The 23,331-nt window shown below is 41.4% G+C and overlaps 1 long non-coding RNA gene across 1 annotated transcript in view; it reads right to left on the bottom strand.

The window, feature by feature from the left end:
- Positions 1-1,187: 1,187 nt before the first annotated feature.
- The window catches only part of LOC119088882, a 61,333-nt gene continuing 39,189 nt past the window's right edge, over positions 1,188-23,331 (bottom strand). Inside the window, exons 2-3 of the long non-coding RNA XR_005092609.1 lie at positions 21,087-21,240; positions 1,188-1,305 (exon numbers count right to left, since the gene is read on the bottom strand). This is a non-coding gene — a long non-coding RNA (uncharacterized LOC119088882). The remainder of the gene's footprint in view (positions 1,306-21,086; positions 21,241-23,331) is intronic.

Raw genomic sequence — 23,331 nt, 5'->3', positions numbered from 1 at the left:
AGTTGAAGATTAGATAGTTATAGTTAGTTAAAGATTAGATAGTTATAGTTTTCCTTGTTAAGAATCTCAGAAAAGAAACTCACTAAAGGGGTGTAAGTGTATAAATTTGAAAGACATTATAAGATAGTTCTGTTAGTAATATAAGTTAGGATAGAAACTGAATCAGGTACATTTTGGACTTACCAAAATAGGATAGATAATAGAAGTATTTTCTCTGAATTTTTCAAATGCAAATGGACTAGACATAGTTTAGGTATTTATTGCTTGTATATATTGTATATAGTTATTGTATTTTCATATATAGTTTTTCTTATATTAGTTATAACTTTTTCCTTTTTTCTTTTTATTAAAATAGAAAGGGAAATATGGTTGTATTTTATTTGTGATGAAATGTGATTTTATTTGTATGTTAATAAATAAAGTTACCTGGGGGTCAGAGCTAATAGCAAGCCAAAGCAGAAGTCTGGCAGTGGTAGCACACGCCCTTAATCCCAATCACATGACAGGCAGATCTCTGTGTGTTCAAGGACACCACCAGCATGAAGACACACGCCTTTAATCTCAATACCAACAATAGACACCTAGAGGTCTGTATAGATAGGCAATGATGAGGAGGTCATGTGGTTGGGTTTACAACCAATGAGAAGGCAGAACAGAAAGTCAATAAAAAGACAGACACACAGGAAGTAGGTCTCTTTCTGAGGGGAAGGACGGCAGTGGCAGTAAAGGGTAAGAAAGGGTTTTAAGTCTCAGCTCTTAGTTACTGCTCTGACCTCTTGGGCTTTTAACTCTGCATTTGCCTCTGTGGTTCTTATTTAATAAGACTGTTACATCTACACATTGTATCTATTTTCCAAACACAGCAGTAAAAAGAACCCATGTTGGACATGGTGATGCATACCTATAATCTCAGTACTCAAGAGGTAGAGGCGGGAAGATCCAGAATTTAAAGTCATATTCAGCTACATAACAAGTTCTAGACTATCCTGGACTGCACAAGACCATTTCTCAATAAATAAAAGAATAAAACTGAGGGGATCATATTCTGGTTCAGCTCTATAAATTGTGTGTGTGTGTGGGGGGGGGGGTGTTTCTCTTGTATGGGATGTTTAAAAACTAAAAGTACCAAACTGATCAAAAGGGCTTATGATTTAAAATGGAAAAAAAGCTTCCAAGAGTTACAAATCTTACCTTCCAGACACTGGCAGGTGAACCCACTGAGACTGGATACACATGTAGCTCCATTTCTGCAAGGATCGAGGACACAGTAATCAATCTTGGACTGGCAAAGCTCTCCAGTATAACCTGCAGAAAAAGAAGATGCCTGTTGTCCAAGACCTGGTATTCTAAAACCACCAGAGCCACCCCCAAATTGAGAGACTCAACCAGAGTCCACCCTTGGAGGCAGCAGCTTGCACTAGAGTGTCTCGGACACTCCTTGATCTTGTGTCGTTCTATAACCAGAACCACCAGAACATTAGAGCTTTGGTTCAAAATGTACTCACTTTGCAAATTGCTTTCTCCCATACTAACTCTGAGTTTTATATTTTCAGAATCCGTAAAAGCTAAGACTGAATTCCACTGTCCCTTGGACAGTATCCCTCTGACATGAAGTGCCCTGGGACTGAGAGGGGGCTACCTTCCCTCAGTCACCACCATACCACACTATACAAGAGGTATTAAATAGTTTTAATGGTCTAGTATTTAGAACTAAAAGCAGCCACCTGTGTTAATTCTGTACCCAGTGCTCTCATTTTAAAGACTAAGAGATTGCAGCACATACAACAATAATCACATTAATATATTATTCTTAATACTTATTTGAGTCATAAGTCCAGCTCTCCCTTCCCTATGAAGCTAGCCCCCAGGTGACCTTGTGGGATAGTGACATAATCCCAGGCAAGCGTTGGAAAATCAGGGTGTAAATCTCCTAGAACACCTTGGGCAGCCTGAAGGCTTTAAATAAATCCCAGATTTTTAATTCACTTTGAAAACAAAGCCCTCCAGAGAGGCAAGTTTAAAGAAAACAGCACACTAAAATGCTTATCTTAGAGTGGGCAATGCTTCAGGGAAAATATGGAAAATACAAGGTATAAAATACAAGGCAAAAAATGGTGCTCTTCATTGGTGATACCTGAGTGACGAAATCATTGATAGTCTAGAGAAAATTCCCATTATAAATTTAAACAGACATATCTTCGACACCATTATAATTATACAGTAGTATTTTGTATGTTTCCATGGTGTCTTGGACTACATGAAAACTTGCCTTTCTGAATTATTAGTTTTGAAAGGCCATGACCAGCACACACAGCTTAGACATGAAGAACTCAGACAATGAAGTGAATGAGAGATGATCTGTCTAAGCTCCAATTACCTGCCCTGTAAGTGTGAATTACAATGGATGGAGGCAATCATTTTAGCATCTCCAACCAGGACTCTTCCTCACTCATGCCCAAACAAGCCAAGAAGGTTCCAGTAACCAACAGGGATGGTTGTGACACCAGCCTCTGAGCTAAAAGCCTGACACCAAGACAAGAGGCTACTTCAGAATTCCAAAGAGAATTTTTCAGTATGACATCACAGCAAGAATGTAGCTTCAAATGAAAGCTCTAGATTCAAAGTGGGAGACAGTATGCTTACAAGGAGAAGGCTGTGAACAATGTTTGGCTAATTTAAAAAAAAGTGTTCACATAGAGCGTGTACTTTGTACTTTGGTTGTTTTGTTTGTTTGTTTGTTTTTGTTTTTGTTTTTTTTGGTTGTTTTTTTCTTTATCTGAGATAGTTTCTCTCCATTGCATCCCTGAGGTCAACACTAGTCTACCATACATACATACACTCTGCTCTCCTGTTCCATCCCTTCCCTTTTTCAAAAAAGGAAATTGAGAATTAGAAAGATTAAACCCTTTGCACAGTCTCCAGGGATTCAAACTCCTGGGGCACAAGCCCTTACACACAGCTGTGCCTAAGTCACCAAGCAGCCTAGACAGAAGCCAGAACAGGGTCCTGCCTACAAGCTCAGACTTGGGAAGGTGAGGCAAGGGGATATCAAAGTCCAGGCCAGCCTGGGCTACACAGCAGCAGCCTCATTTAAAAAAGAGGGAAGAGAGATGAGAGAAGAAAATTGTAATGACCATTGCTTTGGACAATTTGAAATTTCAAACATACTTAAGCATGGGGAGACTAAGATCTAACCCACCACACTTGTCACCTAGCTTCAAGCTATTACTATTTTTATGTAATATTATCTGGTCTCCTCAGAGTTCTCCATAAGGATATCTTAAAACAAATTTCATTTCTCCTGTAAGTATTTCAATATGTGTCTTTTACAAAAGGGGATTTTTAAAAAAAAGATGGATCTTAATGTCCTCTCTACTATTTAGCTTTATTTATAAACTTAATTAAACATTTTTAAAACTTATTACATATATTAATTATACTTAATGGATTTCACTACATTTTCATATCTGCTTCTATGTTGATCATATTCACCCCATTACCCTCCCACTCCCTCCCACTCTCAATGATCCCATTTTAAGCCACATGTATTAATACCAAAATTTTATCTTTTAAGAACTGCAGTTGTGTGAAAATATAAATATCACTATGCACTTATTTTTATAGACCTAATGATATGAAGCTATAAGTGGAATTCATCTGAGGTACTGTTCAATGAGCCAGTACTGTACACTGGTTATATAAGAAATCAATGAAAGAAATTAATTCATATTTTAATATTAGGTGTTTGGGCTTCCATAGTGACTTGAGGATGCCACAGGCACTCAAGTGGGTGACAATGCAGAAGTTCTACATCCCTTCAGAAGGTCTGAAAGAATAGTTTCCATATGCCAAGGTCAGTCGTGGGTCCCTAGCGAGGGAACTCTCATCTGGGGTAAACTCTATCTCATTATTTTATTTCCCTTGTGCTTTAAAGTGTTTGAGAATTTTGAAAGTGTAAGAAACAGAAAAATATGATTGAAAAGATTGTGGCTAAATGGATAGACTTGTGATCTATGAGTCTACTGGCATATCCTCAGCGTTTCTGCAAATGAAAAACAATAATGGAGGCATGCAGTGTTGGTGGGGTACAGAGTCACAGGCTGGGATATAAGGTTATGAGACACAGAGCATCCCTGGCAATACTGCAAATACCTGGTAACTACCAGCATCCTAGTGACAATAGACGATATCCATCTGTGTGTGTACAGAGCAGTTTTGATGCCTGTCCACACCAGGCTAGTCATGGGGAACCAGGAATTATTGTTGGCCTTTCTAGCTGATCCTCTACTCTGTTATATAGTTGATTTCTAAATCTTCACTGTCTTTATTTTCTGATCCTACCTGACTGGCCACTTCCTCAGCCTCCCTGAAGTAGGCAGTCAACAAAGAATGGTAGAAACATATGTAAAGGCACAGAGCTATGCAGAGCATGTGTGAGTAATGCTGACATTTCCCCTAAAATGCAGGACAATGACAAGCTTCACTCTGGTTTCCAGTGAAAGATCTACACAAACCAATGGCAAGGACAGGCAAGGATTGGTGAGTGTGAAAGCTCCTGTCCTTAGCCAGTGGCAGAGTTCCTTCTGACAACTGGGTCACAAGCACTATGGCCAGCCTTCCAGATTACTACCACAGCCCCATGACACCTTTTATGTCATCTAGGCCCAGGCATCACTGTCTCTAAGGACTCTAGCAAAAGTTTCCCAGACCATCGCTTTACACTGGCTTTCTTTCAATCCATTCTCCACATAGAATTAACCAGAGGAATATTTGAAGGTGTAATTTAGTTACTACTACACCTATATGTAAATCCCTCTAGTGGCTTCCCACAGGGTTTAGAAGAAAACTAGTCAGTGGCTAAAAGGTAAGATGATCTGACCCCTGCCTTCCTCCTCTTTGTTCACTCTCCCCGCTGACCACCATGCAGCAACCACTTGGCCTCATTCTGTTCTTAAATTCACCAAACAACTCGCTCTTTAGCATCTGCTTCACACTAGCCTGGGACTAGATAAAGATATGAGAAGAATACAGGATTCAAAACAGAAAAGAAAACAGGCATAGCCCTGCCCTACCCAGAGAAGGGTAGCATGAACTTAGAATTGCCATCTTACAAAGACATTACTGAAGAAAGTTACAAACTTTGGGGGAGGCTGAGGAAGTGGCTAACCAAGACAAAAGTCCATCAGGAGGATCAGAAAATAAAGACAGCAAAGATTTAGAAATGAACTATGTAACAGAGTAGAGGATCAAATAGAAAGACAATGAAGTTGCCTCAAGAACCATGGAAGAGGTTGGAGAGATGGGTCAGTCAGAAAAGTGTCTTTCTCACAAGCATGAAAACCTCAATTCAGACTCCAGGATCTACATAAATCCAGGCCTGGTAGTGTGTGCCCAGAAATCCCAAGGATGGGAGGCAGAGATAGAAGGATCCCTGGAACTCTCTAGCCAGGTACTCTAGATGAAATGGTAAGCTCCAGATTCAGTGAGAGACATCTCAAAAATTAAGGTGGAAGAAGTGATTGAAGAAGACACTCAACATTGACTTCCACATACATGCACATACCCATACAAACATGTACACATGGGTACATCACACACACACACACACACACACACACACACAAATCCAATCAAACATAGAGAAAGCTAATTAGCTTCAACCTTTGTCAGACTTGCAAACACTATCAGAGTATTGAAGTGGTGGTGTTTCTTAAAGCCAGTGGCTGTGAGCTGTGAAATCAAGGCACTGGAAGACTGTGAACTTAGAATCACATGTTGTTGCAAAGGACCAAAAGGAAGGCATGACCTGTATGGGTGCCCAGGTTTTGTGAATCTGCAAGCTCCAGTTTATGTGGATCAAAAACTGAAAACAGCTTAGAACAATAAAGTGTTTCTTTTGCTTGCAGAAGTTCTAACCCCAGAAAGAGGTAGAAGCGTGTTGTGATTTGAACATAAAATGCCCCATGAGCTCATCTGTCTGAACACTTGGTCTCCTGACAATAGTTCTGCTTGCTGTAGGGGGTTAACCACCAGAATAAGAACTTGAGGTCTTTTTCATCCCAGTCCCACTTCCTGTGGCATCCACCCCTGGAGAGCCACTGTTGTCATGCCTTCACCTCCATGACAAACTGTACCCCTCAAACTGAGAGCCAGAGTACAGCCTTCCTCCCTTCAGCTGCTTCTAGTTGGGGACCAGGTGACAGCCATGAGAAACGTACTAAACAAACCAACTACAGAAGGCACAGCGTTGGTTATGTTCAATCTACAGGATTACCACTTTGGTTTTGGTTAGGCTAATCTGGCATGTGAGAATGCCAAGATTACATACATCACAACTGAAGAGACGTGGATGATGTCTGAGAGAACTTCTCAGACATGATTCCAATCACAGTGTTAAATTGGGTAACTGATTATTATGTTTTTGGCTAATGAATTTTAAACTGAAATGTGTGTGAGGTTGTTAGATCACATTGAGATGTTTAACAGATCTCAGAAATCACTATTTAAAACTTAATTCTCCTAAGGGAACAAACACAAAGGAATAACTCCTTTCTTTTATAATTTTTTAAAATTTGTGTGTCTGTCTGTGCACACATACGCCACAGTGAATGGGGGGCGGGGGCAGAAAATAATTTGTAGGAGTCAGTTCTCTCCTTTCCACCATGTGGGTCCTGAGGATGGAACCCGGGTTATCAGGCTTGGCAGCAAGTGCCTTCACCCACTGAGCCATTGTGTTGTCCCACAAAAGACAATTTCTGATAGTCTTCTTTGGCACAAAACCATTCTAGAATGTCTGAGACCTCAGCCCAGGTCACTCTCAGGCTATGTTCTTGGCCTCTGTATTCTTTCAGAACTGTCTAAGCTCAGAAATCAGCGACTTGGACCTGCAGCTCTGGCCCTTTACCTTGAACTTGATGTATATCCCTACTTGTCACTATATGAATATATTTATTTCTTCCTCATCTAGAAGATCCTAAGAGCAGGCTTAATTCCCAGAGTCTATGCTCTGTCTCCTTACACTTACCATCACTTGAGATGATTCTCTCATTCATTCACTTCTAAGTACATCTATCTGATAAACATTAATGGATTTGCCTTACACATGCATTCTCAACTTCTTGAGAATGAGGATTTTGTCTTATTAATCCCTTGACCCTTGTAACTTATAACATTTCCCAACACAAATAATTGTTCAAGGAATGAGTCCCATTTATTTAAGGTTTTTCCCTAAACTCACTGCATCTTTTAACTAAGGGTTTTTTTTTTTTTTTCTATCCCAAAGCAACAATATCCAGAAACCAAATAAGTGAAGTGTGCTTTCCACTCTTTCTCCTAATGGGCATTAAAATAAACACAAAGATGGGGAGTTTTATTTATTTGGTTTTGGTTTTTGTCTTTAAAAAAGAAAAAAGAAAAATGGTTATCTCACAAAATATACTATAGTAGTAGTTTGAATGAGAATACCCCCATAGGCTCATATATTTACATGATTAGTTCCCAGTTGGACTGCTAGGGGAGGATTAGGGGGTGTGGCCTTGTCGAAGGAGGTGTGGCCTTGTTGAAGGAGGTGTGGCCTTGTTGGAGGAGGTGGGGCCTTGTTGGAGGAGGTTTGGCCTTGTTAGAGGAGATGTAGCCTTGTTGGAGGAGGTGTGGCCTTGTTGGAGGAGGTGTGGCCTTGTTGGAGGAGATGTGGCCTTGTTGGAGGGGGTGTGTCCTTGTTGGAGGAGGTGTGGTCTTGTTGGAGGAGGTGTGGCCAGAAGAAGTGGTGTGTCACTGGGGGTGGGCTCACACCAGTCTTAGTATCACTTTCTCTACCTGTTGCCTGTGTAGATCAGGATGTAAAGCTCTCTGCTACAGCACCATGTCTGTCTGTTCCCCGGCATGATGATAATGGACTAAACCTCTGAAACTATAAGCAAGCCCCAGTTAAATGCTTTTTTTTTTTTAATGAGAGTTGCTTTGGTCATGGTGTCTCTTCACAGCAATAGAACAGTGGCTAAGACTATCTTATGCACTATCAAAAATCACCTTACTTTTTGCTACAGTGGCCAGCACCCCCAACTTGGGAAACTGCAATGACCAATCATCCTTCTCAGAGGCCCCTCCCCATTCAGTCAGTCCGAAAGTTAAGCTGGCCCACTTCTGAATGTCAGTCCTGCTTCTCCAACTCCTCATTCAATGGTTCCCTGCAACATGGCAAATTAACATGGCAGGAACAGAACTCATCACCTTTTTCTGCCTCAGGAGTCCCTGATCAGGTTAGATTCCTCAAGTTGGTGGTTCTCAGCTGGGCTGATTCTCCCCAAGGGTCAATTGGAATGTCTGGTGACACTGTTCAATGTCCGATCACTAGGGATGCCACTGACATCTAGCGGGTACAGAGTACTGCCAAACATTCTAAAAATACAACAGTCTCCACCCCAAAGAACTATCTGGTCCAAAATGACCCTAATGCCTGGGCTGGAAACCCCAAGTCAGAGGGATGTTATCCTTTCAGACTGAAAATCATTCTTTTTATCCCAATCCCTCCTCCTTCCATTACACAGAACCACTCCTTTATAAACTAGAGATAGTATGTTCACAGCATTTTGAATAATCAGAATTCTAGGAGTACCTTATAATAGCTCCAAATCAGAGACTATTTTAAAATACACGATTTGACTCTAAAAACACTAAGTAATTGAGGAATTTACCATTGGAATATTCAGAATGAAGTAATTGGTTCAGAATGGATAGCTTGGAAAGACTGCCTGAGAATCATAGGGTTGCTCTTTTTTCTTTTCTTTTCTTTTTTTGTTGTTTTTGCTTTTGTTTTTCAAGATAGAGTTTCTCTGTGTAACAGCCTGGTTCTCTGGCTCTCCTGGAACTTATTCTGTAGACCAGGCTGACCTCGAACTCACAGATCACAAAGATCTGCCTTCCTCTGCCTCCTGAGTGTTTGGATTAAAGGCATGAGCCACCATACCCAGCCTTTTTTTTTTTTTTTCTTTAGAAAACGTTCTAGTATAACAAAGATTAAAACAATGTGACTTGGAGATTCACAAGGATGCCTTCAGAGATGCAGGGAACACACAGTACTCTTATAGAGGTCTAAGCATGAGTAATGTTAGGTGAATCGATGTGCATATGACAGGAAGTGCGCCCTGGCGGAGAGCCTGCTCATGACAGAAATACCATGTGCATTTAAGAAAAGCATCAGACTATAAACCCATTCACCAGGTGTCTTCATTAGGGTTTCTCTTGTTGTAAAGAGACACTATGACCACGGCAACCCTTATAAAATGAAACATTTAATTGGAGTGGCTCACTTATAATTCAGAGGTTCAGTCCATTATCATCAATGGTGGGACACGGCGGTATGCAGATAGACATGGTGCTAGAGAAGCAGCTGAGAGTCCTACATCTTGCAGCCAACAGGAAGTGGTCTCTGTGTTACACTGAGCGAAGCTTGAGCAAAAGAGACCTCAAAGCCCACCCCCATAGTGACACACTTCTTCCAACAAAGTCATACTTCCTAATAGTGCCACTCGCTTTGGGGGACCATTTTCTTTCAAATCACCACACCAGGTGTTAACAAACTACATGCTATCTAATATATATTTGGAAAACTTGATTTTATACTATTTTGTATTTCGGTATACATCTTAAAATTTAATGGCATATGGAAAAAGAATGGCTTTTTTCATCCGGTGTCAGAATGACTGAGACAAAACTACAGCTAAGTCGTATCTTTTGACTTCTGACAACATAACAAAATCTACCTTGCCTATCTACCTGTCATTATGACTGCACTACCTAACCCCTCCAAACAAAGGAAACCTTTCAGAGGTCAAGGATGAATCACATGCTTGTAAGGAAAGTTCCTAAATGAGTCAGACTATTTCAAAATCAATTTATCAGTTATATCTGTAAAAGAAAACATCGACCACCCTTCCCAACACAGTTGTCTGTACTGAAGAAGGTTACTGCAGGATTCTTCTACTGAGAATGAAAAGCATTTCCCTTGCTGTTTTAGCTCTGTGAGGAAGAATCTAATTGTTTCTTTGGAGCACTGTTCTGGAAGCTTCCAAAGTGGGAATTAAAGTGAGAGCTATTTTTAGCACAGCCAGTCTTTTTATAATCCAGCCTGTGCAGTGGAGTGAAGCTGTTGGATTTGAATGGAAAGCCTCATGCCACCAAGAGAGCCCACCAGCTTCAGATCTTACCCTCCGGGATCTGAGCAACTGGTGCCAGCACCTCAGCCACAGCTGCTGAGAGGAGATGCAGTGCCTAATATCCGCATGCCAGACAATAAATAAAAAGCAGGAATCGGTGCACCATCAAGCTATTCCATCTTGGTACATGCAATCTCATTGTGGGAAGGCAGGAATTATTCAGAAAGAGAGAGAAAGATGGGCTGGTATGAGAAAACCAAACATGTCTGGACAAATGTAAACCTAAGTTAAAAACCAAAGGTAAAGAAAGATACATATGGCTCACAAAAGGCAAATCAGTAGCATATAATTAAAGTGGAAATGTGTGATGTGAATAAAGGCATGAAAGAAAGCTTAGCATTCAGCAGAAGTGAATAAAAAAAATCTTAGTCTCAAGGTTTGAAAGAAAGCAAAATATATCCAATACCCAAATGCACAGGAAGTAGAGAGAACAGAAAGGATATGGTTTGGGAAACCATTGGTTCATGGTGGTAAGCTGAATGGGCTCATCCAAGTCTTCAGAACATTCATTGTAGTGGGTAGCCATTCCAGCTTTGGTCTGGAAGTTCTAACCCGCATTGAGGCTTTGGTAAATATCGTGCCTACAAGGAGGTCAGCCAAGGTCGCCAGCAGGCCCTGCTTTGGAGCTGTTCCAACGCTACCTGCTGGCTGAAAAGTGCTACCACATACACACACACACACACACACACACACACACACACACACACACACAAAACCACGAAAGATAAACTAGGCAAACAAGCATATTGTTTCAAGCAAAAGTACTTGTTGATCACAGTCCTCGGGGGAGGATTTGCCCTGGAGGAGGTGGGAATGGGAGGTGGGCTGGGGGTAAGGGGAGGGAGTGGGAGGGGGGAGAATAGGGAAACCCGTGGCTGATATGTAGAACTGAATGGTATTGTAATATAAAATAAATAAAACTTTTAAAAAAGTACTTGATAATTTTACACCTTAAAATTGACTAACAAATTTTGAGTAATTCTTGTAATATGGCCAACATTACCTCACAAAGAATTTAAAAACCTTTTCGCCTGTATGATGAATGACATCTTCCTGGAAATATACGACCACCCTAAGGCATATCTGGCCTGTACCATTTTGACGTTCATCATAATAATTCACACAGTGTTCAAACACTGGTTTAATAACAATAACAAAGATGAGTCATTATTGGGACTGATACAGGCTTTAAAAGATAACAATGAAGGCTTACAGAAAAAGATTCTTTCTTTAAAATCTGCTAATCAGGATTTACAAAACAGGTTTGTACCCAAAATTGATTTTATTGATAATAAATATGAATATTTAATGGATAGAACACTAACTCTCCAGAGTGAAGTTGTGGCTACTCAGACACTATATAAGGAAAAAAAGATTATCGTTAATTGATAAGATAAGGTTCATGGAATCACGTGTTTCAGAAGAACATAAAAACTTCCGTGATTCCATGAGAAATCTAAAATCCCTTACAAGAGAGGAGGTTCACTCTCTAGAACAGACCCTCAATAAACATGACAAGGGACCTAATAAACAAAAGGACAAGACCATACAGGTTGTAACATCTCCAAATGGCTCTCATACAATGGCTTATCCTGTTATCACCCATGAGAAGGCAACAGATGACACACACCCCGAGCCATATATGACATATACATTACAACCAATTTCAACAAGGGTCTTTAAAAATATAAAGAAAACAGTAGTTACATATGAGATACATTCCACATACGTAAAACAGATGTTAAATTCGTGGTCTACCTCATATAAAATCATTCCGGATGACTGGCATCAGTTAATTTCAGCTGTTCTAAAATATAGTCAATAGTTACAGTAAAAAAGCTGGTTGAGAAAAGAGACAAATGGCCAAAATGAGGATGAAGATGCCTAGCTCTCAAGACACTGAGTGAGATCAACTCCAACCAGCAGGTCCAATATCTATCAAATGTACCTTTAAATCCACAGAAGCTTGCACAATGCCTAGGCACCAGTGTATCACAAGAGGCTCTGCGTTTTGTGAATGAATGAAGGATTTGTGGGTTTCAAGTCCACAGAGCAATGTGCCTATCTATTATCATTTGAGCTCCAGTTCCTTGCAGGCAATTTAGAACAGTGGTCCTCTCAGTGTGATCAGCATTAGCATCATCTGGGAACATCTGGCAAATGAGCAATAAAATCCTTCATTTGCTGAAGCAGAAACCACAGGTGGGCCCAGAGACTTAAGTCTAAGGAACCATTCCAGTATGAAGAGACGACTAGGGGTAAAGCACTAGCTGAACAAGTGTGAAGAGTTCAGATTCTCCAGTACTCAGATGAGGTGGTATAGATCTGTGATCTTGTGCTGCTGCTGTGAGATGAAATGTGGAAATGGGAGAATTCCCAGAAGCTCAAGAGCCAACAAGCCATGTGTACACAATGGCTAACATCAAGACACTTTGCCTCAAACAAGGTGAAAGATGAGTAGTGACACCTGATATGTCCTCTCATGTCCACACATGTCCCATGACAAATGCACATGTACACACACACACACACACACACACACACACACACACACCACTCTTAAAACTGAAATATAAAGATTAAAAAAAATCAAAAAGAAACCTTCCAGATTATTCTGACATTGTGTATCTACTAAACAGGAAAGTGACCAGCAAGTATTCTTTTAATATAAAATATTAATGCTATTCATTTAAATTTTTTTGTATATAATTCAGATTACTGAAGGAAAATTTAAAAAACAAAAAGAATAACAGGTCCCCAGACCTTAGCATGAGTGATGCCATTGTGAAAGTGCCATTCAGGCCTTGGAACCTAGGACATGATCAGCAACAAGTACCAAAGGAGAGCAAAGACCTAGTCCATCAAAGTCCAGAATTCTGGGCAAGTCCCTGAATGGACTAATCTTGCTTTTTGGCTTTTGAAGTTCTGCTTCTGACGAACTGTTCTTGCTAAGTGGGGTATGTCAATCTAGGATGTGTTTCGTTGTTGTTGATGTTGTTGTTTTGTTTGTTTTGTGTCTAAAAGCCCACCATGAGAAAGGCTTGGGACTGCACTTGGGTCCTGAATACCCAATGTTATCACTGGCCAGCTAATAAAGACTTCTACTGGCTTGAACCTGTGTTTGAGTTGCCTTCTCTGGTGGATACCTCTGGGCTGGATGATATTCAAGAGCCATAAAGGAGCCCTTAAACCAAGCTCATTTGAAGGGATAGAGAAAGAAATTCATTCTTCACCTTTCTCTTGTATCAATGTCCAAGGCCAGAGAAAGAGGTGTCCCATATGGGCCACTCATCCTGGGCTTGTGCGCGTGTGTGTGTGTGTGTGTGTGTGTGTGTGTGTGTGTGTGTGTGTGTGTATGTACATGATCATGTGAATGCATATAAATGTATGTATATATCTGTGTGCAGGTGTATGCTGTATGTATATGTATGTATGTGTGTTGCATGTTCATTTGCACTGGTACAAATATGGAATATATAAGAATATAAACATGACTATGTGTACATGTATGTTTGTGTATGCATATGTTCTCTTGTACCACCCCCTCTTCCTCCTTCGAGTCATGGCACCAATGAAATGAATGATAAGTGGCACTGGTTACAGCACTGGTTACCACATGGAGAGGTCATGGTCATGACAGAACCCAATATTAGTTTTAGAGCTTTATTGGGGGGAGGGAGACAAGAGAACCAGGCCTAGGGAGGAAAGCATGTGCAGAGAGAGGGAAAATGAGACAGCAGAACAGAACACAGAGAGAAAAAGAGAGGGTGGAGTCTGAGTCATGGCTCTTTAGAGTGCAGGTGGGCTTACAGAGCCATGCCAAGCATGCTCAGATGTGCGACCATGTTGTGCATATATGATCACCAGCACACACTGATGATGTAAGACACAAGACCCTTGCTTAACTCATGAACTGTGTATGTGCAGTCCTGCAGCTGGAGTGAGGGCAGAATTCTAACAATGAGGGCCAACAGACCCTCTTTGAGGCAGGGGCAGTATGCATCCTGGCTCTCCTGCTTTAGGAGAGGAGAGAGAAGGTCCTAAGTGTTGCCAATGGTCCAGTACAGGAACCACAGGGAGCTGAAGTCCAAGTTCTGACTGAAGGAAGCAGTGGTGGGCTCTGTGCCGAGCTACAGGCTTTTGCTCTCACTTTGGCAACAGATGTGGCAGCTGGCACCTTTGAGTGCTGACTGTGTACCAGGCAAGTACCTGTCTGAGCATGCCACAGGTATCTTACTGTATTGCCAAAGCAGTCATTCAACTGTGGCCATTGACTACTATCCTTCCACCCTACTTTGGATAGAGACATAGTAAGATCGAAGCATTTCCCCAAGGTCATGAAAAACAACATCCCTGGGCACTGGTTTTGCCCTTCTCAGTCCAGAGCACCCCTTCAGTCATCCCCAGTCTGAGCTTCCCAAGTATCACAAGCAGCAGTGAACAAAGAAAAGATAGAATGTAAGGAGGCAGAGGCTTGTCACTATCACTCAGGCAGCAGGTGACAGCAGCTTAAATCAGGGCTGTTGTGGTGACAGAGGAAAAAAGAGTCAGATAAGGAATCATCATAAATAAGGTGAATTGGTGAGTGTCCAGGGATTAATGATAGAAAGGCAGAACCATCAAGGTCCAGCATCCAGTCTGAGCAATGAGGGAGACCACGGCATCAGCAGCAGTGAGCAGATGCATCAATGCCAAGTCCAATAATGCTGCCAGAGCTGAGGTGAGAGGCCAGACTGGAAGGAGGGTCTGGAAGCCATCCTTGTGGTGACATCTCGGAAGGAGAAATTGCTATCAAAGGCCCAGGAGAGTGGCTAAAAAGGAAGTGGGAGAGGAGATCTTGTGAGAACTCGGGAGAATGGACACAGAAAGGTTCTGCAAACCACACAAGGAATGCTTCCAAGGAGACAAGCACTGTGGGCAGAGAGAGGACCAGAAGGAGATGACACTGACAGCTGACCTTGAAGAAGCAGCTCCATGATGTGATGTGAGCAAGTCGGTAATTTCATTTAAAAAACAACCAGTCAAACAGATCAATATGTACCAAAGACAAAGAAAGAGGGGAGGAGAGAGGAGCAAGACAGGGAACTAGAGATCGAGAGAAAGGGAGAGGAGGAAAAAGGAAGAAAGGAGGGAGAGAAGCTGAACACAGAGAAGCAGTGATGATTTGCTGCATTCTTAATGGTGTAAAGGGACAGGGTTCAGACAGAGAACTGGGTCCCTAGCAGATAAGGAGCAAGAGAGATGGAGAGGGACATGGAATATAGTAGAAAAGAGGAAAGGACCAAAATGGAAGATTAGATGGTGTGGCAAGACTTGGGAAGAACACAGCGGCATTTTCCACAGTGGCCTCCAGCCACAGGACATGAGTGGATGACCAAATCATGGTGTATCTCCTCCGGGAAAACAACTCAGGAGTTATGAAGAAAGCAGTACCCATCCACATCATGTCATGGATGAGCCATAGAAGCATTGTACTCAATGGGAAAAACTGCTTATAAACATTACCTATCATATAACTGAATTTATATGCAATGTCTAAAGTAGGCAAATCTATGAGGCAGAAAGTTGCCTAGAGCTGGAGTTTGGGGAAGTAGTAGGATCAGGTGATGAATGCCTATTTTAAGGTGATGAAATGTCCTAAAATTTATCGTAATGATAGTTACCCAACCCTGAATATACTAAAAAAAAAATCCATTGAATTACATATTTCAATAGTATATGGATGATATCTCAATGAGCTCTTATTTTAAAAATTTTGAAGGCATCCACAATTTCTCACTATAATCATACTTCCTATCCAACTGGCCAGCAAGTATCATCAGCTCTACCTCAACTACATGCCCAGTCAAAGCCTCTTGTCACTTCTACAGGCAGTGGGCCAGCTGTGCTTATATGCTGCCTAGATGGCCAATAGCCTCCTAGCCATCTTCTTAGTGTGCCTTCTGGTGCTCATTCTTCCCCCAGTTCCAGACTGATCTTTCCAAGAAGGGCATCACATGGGCCACTGCAGTTGGCCATCAAAGGCTCCCATCATCTTTGGGACAAGATCCCTGTGAGCTGGTGCCTGACACTGGAGAACTATGAAATGCCAACAGCATCATGCTGGTAGAACTGGAGTCTAGGTAGTCCAAAATCAAGGTGCCAGCAGATTCGGTATCTAGTCAGGCCCTCTTCCTCACAATGTTCTCTGCTGTCCTTACATGGCAGAAAGGAAGGCAGGGACCTCTTTTATAAGGACAGCAACTCCATTCATGAGTGTGTCACTCATTGACCCAATTACACCCTATTTCATTGTGTTGACCACATACATATACACATATGCACAAACATACACGTATACACACATATGCACAAACATACATGTATACACACATATGCACAAACATACACGTATACACACATATGCACAAACATACATGTATACACACAAACAGACACCACAGTACACACATGCATGCACGTGGTTTAACCATCTCCACCCCTAAACTGTGACCTCTGTGTGCACAAGGACTTGAGCAGCTATATTCAGAGAACCCAGAAAACACCTGATGTGTAGCATTTGATAAATAACTGTTGGGTGAATGAATGATCTTTTCATCATCTTGTATTTTAAAAATGAAGAAACCTGCCAGGGCTTTAAGGAAGTTTAGGATGGTCACATAACCAGTAAATCAGAAAGGCCAGCTTGAAATCCCCTGTGAGCCACATAATTTTGGTTTTGCCATCCCTGCCCCCTTAGTCCTAACTGATGCCATCTCTGGTTCTGAGAAGACCAGAGAAGAAGTCAGAACCACCAGTACCTTCTAATATACAGAGTAAATGAAAAACTGAGGAGCCACTGGTGTGCAGAGAAAAGCTCACAGGTGGGCACAGAGTAACGGAGCTGTATCTGTTTCTCCCATAGGCCTTGTGACCTTGAATGTGTCCTTCAGCCTCCAGACTTCACACATATAGAGGAAAGATCTCAATGCCTTCTAGCCTAAAACATAGAAGCAGCCCATCTTTAAGCACAGCACCATAGTCCACTTAAACACAATTGGATCACGTGTGAGGACTCACAGTAGATGTGGGGACTTGTTCCCAGGTGGAGGTACCAACTTCACAGGCACTGACCCTCTAGCAATCAATGTTTCCAAGGTAATAGTAGAGGGACCCACATGCTATACTTGCTTCAGCAATGATAAGTTCTTAAAAATAGTCTAAAATCACCGATTAGTCAGAACAATGTGGTGCTTTGAGGCATTATGGAAATCCTTTGCAAAATGCTAATAATATTTGGCAGTGGCAGTTGTGAATTTGTATCACAGCTATTCTTTAATAATAATAATAATAATAATAATAATAATAATAATAAAAGAAATGGCTCCTTTGAGGAAAAATCATATTCTTGATGTTAGAAGGCTTTAATAAAATAGTCTTGGTTTAAACAGTTAAATTTCATTTTACTCATATATTTCCTGTGTGTTACCAAAGCAGGGGGTTTGACATGATGGAGAGAGTTGTGTGTGTTCCTTCCCCAAACCCAGGCAGGCTCAAGAACCAAAGAGAGTTAATTTTATCAGTTCAAATAAGAAGGCCCACATGGGGACCAGGCAATGGGAGATTACCAAGAATTTAGACAAAATCTGATTTAATTAATCAAATTCAGAACCTCTTGTTAGATTCTCCTGCAATAACGATTGTTATTGTTATTAACAATAATATAGAACTCATTTTATATTGTTCAGATGTGTACATAGCTTTTCTGAAAGCCATGACTTCTCAGCAACTAGAAAAGTCCCGCTTACAAGCTATTGTTTTAAAAACCAAATAAAAACCAAAAAAGACTGTTATTGAATCAACTCAAATTCTAACCCACCATATTCATAATCTCTAGATTACCCATGAATCAAAAAAAAAAAAATCTCATGAACCATAACTGGCTGACTGCACAAGACCTGCACAAAACGAAGTGAGCCAGAATTCTAGCGCAGATGGGTGAGGTCACGCCCCTAACTGATGGAGCTGGTGAGGTCATGCCCCTAACTGATGGAGCTGCTGGCAGTTGATAACTGCTGGAGAGAGAGAACCATTCTGTGTATTGAGAATCTGGCCACTGGTGGGTCCCTTCTCCTAGGGATGGTCCTGCACACATGGGCCACACTAACTGGAGTAGAGAGAGATTCCACAGACCCACGAATCTGCCATGAATTCCGGAATGATGGCACCTCGGCTTTTGAGTAACCTTTTGACCATAGTCAGTGGTTGCTGTCTGAGGTTTATGGAGCTGCTTTCCCCTAAATGATTCATTCACAGCCTTTGCATAACTTAGTCCCCAGATATACCTGGCAAACCAAGAAGTCTGAGAATTGCTTAGATGATTCTTCCTTCAGACAACTCCTAGATCAGATAAGAGGTTTGGTATGCAGAAATTGACGTGCTTAAAAGTACCTTTTGTGTAACAATAAAGAGGCTTCTGCAAGCTGCTAGGCATTCAGTTCATCAGAAGCTGATCCCCTGCTGCTAGCAAAAGCTGTAATACATCCTGCAGGTCACTCTTTCTTCTGCCAACACTGACTCAAGTAACTCAGAACACTGACAAACTGGCTTAATGAACTGGTTTTTCTTAGGATCATGAAAGGATATAAAGTTGAGAGGGGGGCATGTGGAGGGAGATCCCAGAGAAGTTGGAGGGGGCAAATGGGAGATGGATACAATCCTATTTTATTATATGTATATATGAAATTTTCAAAGAATTAAAAAAAAGCTTTTAAATAGTGTCTGTAACTCTATAGCTGCTTTAAAATCCCACTAAACAAAGCAAGCTTCCATGGGATGAGAGTTTCTCACAGGTGGACAACTTCAAACAGGCAACCCATCTCCAAAAAGAGACTGAAAGCACTGTGTTCACACCATCGAGAGCATTCATTTCACTTGGAGCCCCATTTAATCTGTGAACAACGTGCAGTGACGCCTAGGTGTAAACATGATATTCCATGGAAAATTGGGGAGTGGGGCAGGGATGGCAAGACATAATATTCAGAAAATACTACAACTGCCTTATTAACAAGCAGTGCAGTAAAACAACTTATAGCTGTTGATAAGTATGGTACTATGAAATAGCTGTTTTCTTAATAGAAGAAATAAAATATGATCAGAAACAAGAAAACAGTATCTTAAATAAGGCATAAAATGTAATAACTATAAAAGCAAAGTCTATCTAACTACAGTCCAAGAATAATGGATTCAAACAACCATGCAGTCAGGACCCGAATAAGTTCTTCCCCTTGAGCTTTTAACTTCAGGCATCTTGTTACAGTAAGAAAAAAACTGACTGTTACAGGTGGTAAAATAGAGGGTACTTGGAAGTAAAAACAGTGCAGAAATAGAAGGCAAGGGGAACCTGGGATAACTTGTAGAGGACTGGCTGGAAGACAGGAAGATGAGCTATGCAGAGCTGGGGCCACTGAGATCAGTTTGGGGATGCCTGAGCTTACGAGGCCTGGAACATCCAAATAGAGATACCTAGGTGGCATTTAGATGAGTGGGTTGGAGAAGAATCTAACCCAGACATACAAACATAGGAGGCATAATGGTTCCATGTGCACTGCCATGAAAGGACACATGTGATCAACCTGTAAGTAGCCAGAAAATAGAAGCTACAGTATACAATGATCTTTTAGAAATGTGTATGTAGAAAAATAGTATCATCTGACCTATATCGCGCGCGCACATGCACACACACACACACACACACACACACACACACACACAAAATGACTTGACAGATGTGGCAAATTACTATCTGATTCCTAGGATTTGATAAGTAAGAACTGTCCTTTCCAGTTGATAAACTTCTACACTGTTTGGCTGTGTTTCATACAGGGAGTAACAAATCTCTATTGTAGTGGGTAGCCATTCCAGCTTTGATCTGAAAGTTCCAACCCCCATTGAGGCTTCGGTAACTGTCACGCCTACAAGGCAGGGCCAAGAGAGGGCCCTGAAGACCCGAGATTGGGATGTGCCACCCTCTCTTGGTTCCTGGACCCTGGACGCTAGAGGTAGACCAAGCAGAGTTCTCCAGAGAACACCGCCAGACTGTGCTACGTCTTCCCCAGACCCTGCAACCTACCTATCCCTTCATTTGTAAGTCACGCCACTAATACACCTCTCTTTTAACTACGTGGAGTGGCCTTAATAATTTCACCAATACTCTATGACTCTCACTCCCCCCACTCCAGTTTCAACTCCTGTCTCACCCCAAGTTCCCACACAATAGCAGAGACTGGCAACAGGACGAGATGCAAAAGGAGAAAAGTGATTTGAGTTGTTCGCATGGCAAAAGAAAAATGTAATATTCTTTCACTTTTTCACAACAGTATCAAGATGCTCAAATGCTTAGAGAATTTCAAATCTCATGTTCCATTTGAGAATACCCCATATTAATAAGACTTGCCCTGTAATGGAGAACAGCCTGCTGGGAACTCAGGCTGAGGTTCACACATGAACCAAAGAAAATGGTCATAATGGGAGGCTCGGGTGCCTATGCACAACAACTTGTGTGGTTCATAAGTGGCTTGATGTAATCACCTAGAGCAATACCACCCCATTTCAGGACATACTTGTGCAATTGTTTTCTGAAACATACAGTTTGCTGCTTGACTAAGAATATCATTTTCCTGATCAAAACACTCTAACATCTGAAAACAAGCCCAGGGTGTGTTTAGCCTACATCCATTTCCTTCTCCCAGTCCTTAAGTGTATGCAGACTGAAAAGTTCAAATGAGACCCTTTTGTCCAGCAGCTGAACAGAGTATTGCTTGCCCACCCGTAATTGATGTGCATACTTTCTCCAGAGAGACACCTGCTGGCTACTGGCTGAGTAAACCTTACCAGGAAGGCAGTGGCAAGTGAAATTGCTTCCATCCTGCTTCTCATTTGCATCGATACAGCTTGCCTCATTCTGGCAGGGTTTCCTCTGGCAAGCATCAAATTCTTCACAGAATGTGCCAATGTACTGGTCCTCACAGGTGCAGGAAAAAGTTGCCTAAGACACAAAAATAGGGGATGTAATACATGAATACAATACTCTAAAACACATGCTTTGGGCAAAACTGAAGGTTCAAAAGTCCTGTGCTTTTATAAAGGCATTAGTGCTGAGTGATTTAATCCCCCAACTTTATGTCATAATCTGGTTAAGTCCTGGTATGTGAAAAATAGTATGTGGCTCTTTGCAGTTTAATTTTGGACATTTATTTTTATAGCTTATTCATATTTACCCCAACTACTTTCAATCTACCTAAAATAGAAATAGAAAGAACAACTTGTTTTAAACTAAAAGTAAAGTTTCGCTGACCCATGGGAATGGCAGCTTTGCCATAGTACACCATGCCATCCAAATTGGGTACCATGCCAACCAGCTCAAAGCCTCAGCATAGATAGTGCTCACAACCCAAATGGCCTACTTGGCCCATCTTTCCAGTACACCAAGCAGACTCACTGAATGACTTTATAAATTGATCTCAAAGAGACCCTGGGAGCCAGGGAAAAGATAAAGGATCTGATTCAAGCAGCATTTCATTTCATTTATTACAAACATATGACCTTAATACAATGCTATAACTCAAACATTGGACTCAAAAAAAAATGACTTTGAATTAAAGGTTTATTCTAAAGTAGCTGAAAAGCCCAAATCAAACTGGACCTTCCTAAGTCCCTATTGCTGAAAACACCATGCACTTCAGACACAGGACCAGAGGACCAGAACTGGATCTGACTTGACCCCCTTCTTCCTAAGGACTAGCTTTCATGGTGCCAGAAATGCCATGCAAGCCTGCACAAAAGGGAAGCCCCCAACAGTCCTACTCACAGTTATGATGACTACGAACCACAACCACCTGCATGGCACAGTAACCCTAAGGGTACAACAGAGACACGCATACCTCGACAGTGACCAACAGCTCTCTAATTGAATGTAAGACCTGTTCATCAAGAGGGACTCCTGCTTGGTACTAGAAACTGAGCCTGCTACCTAATGAAGTCACAGACCTTGGAGGGGAACCTACAACTACCGCTCTATTAAACCAGCATAATCCCAACTGTATTCTAAATATGTATCATTATATCCTCAGGTAAGTATACTTCTCATCCCACATCAAGGACTGTGGTGGTATTGTGTTCCCCAAAATATTGTGTACTCTAATAAATTTATCTGGGGTCAGAGAACAGACAGCCACTAGATACAAAGACTAGAAAATGGTGGCACTCACACCTTTAATCCTAGCATTCCAGAGATAGAAATCCCTCTGGATCTCTGTGAGTTCAAGGCCACATTGGAAATAGCCAAGCATGGTGACACACGCCTTTAATCCCAGAAAGCCAGCCTTTAATCCCAGGGAGTGGTGGTAGAAAGCAGAAAGATATGTAAGGCGTGAGGACCAGAAACTAGAAGTTTTTGGCTGGTTAAGCATTTGGCTGGTTAAGCATTCAGGCTTTTGAGCAGCAATTCAGCTGAGAGCCATTGGGATGAAGACTCAGAAGCCTCCAGTCTGAGGAGACAAGACCAGCTGAGGATCCGGCGAGGTGAGATAGCTGTGGCTTGTTCTGTCTCTCTGATCTACCAGCATGGACCCCAATAACTGACCTTGGGTTTGATTTTATTAATAAGAACTTTTAAGAATCCTGCTACAAAGGACACTTCTCTTTGCAGCAGAGACCATTACAGAAAACCGCAACCATTAATTAACATGTGGAGTTGCAAAGCCCAGTAATTACAAATACATCTACAATACAACTCTTGCATTTAAGGCTCAGGGGTCATTACAGAAGAGAGAATGGAAAGATTGTGAGAGCCAGAGGAACAGGAAATTGGACGTGAGATTGTATCTCCTAGAAATGTCAGAGACATTTCACTGACATGACTGCCTAAAGATGATCTGAACAAAGATGACACCAATTGACATACTAATGTAAAAGGAAGAAAGCTCATCAGGCCTCAGCCCTAGACAAACTACAGGCACCTAAGGAATGCTGGGAGTATGAGCAATCGTCTTCCCAATACCAAATGATCAATCCTGAAAACATACATGAAACTTTATACAGATGAGAAGGTTTTGTTTTTATATTTAGGAGTGTGTGT

This window comes from Peromyscus leucopus, chromosome 13 (genome assembly GCF_004664715.2).
Source record: "Peromyscus leucopus breed LL Stock chromosome 13, UCI_PerLeu_2.1, whole genome shotgun sequence".
Classification (NCBI taxonomy): Eukaryota; Metazoa; Chordata; class Mammalia; order Rodentia; family Cricetidae; genus Peromyscus; species Peromyscus leucopus.
Note: the sequence above shows the minus strand (reverse complement) of the source record. Positions and strands in the feature narration are given on the sequence as shown.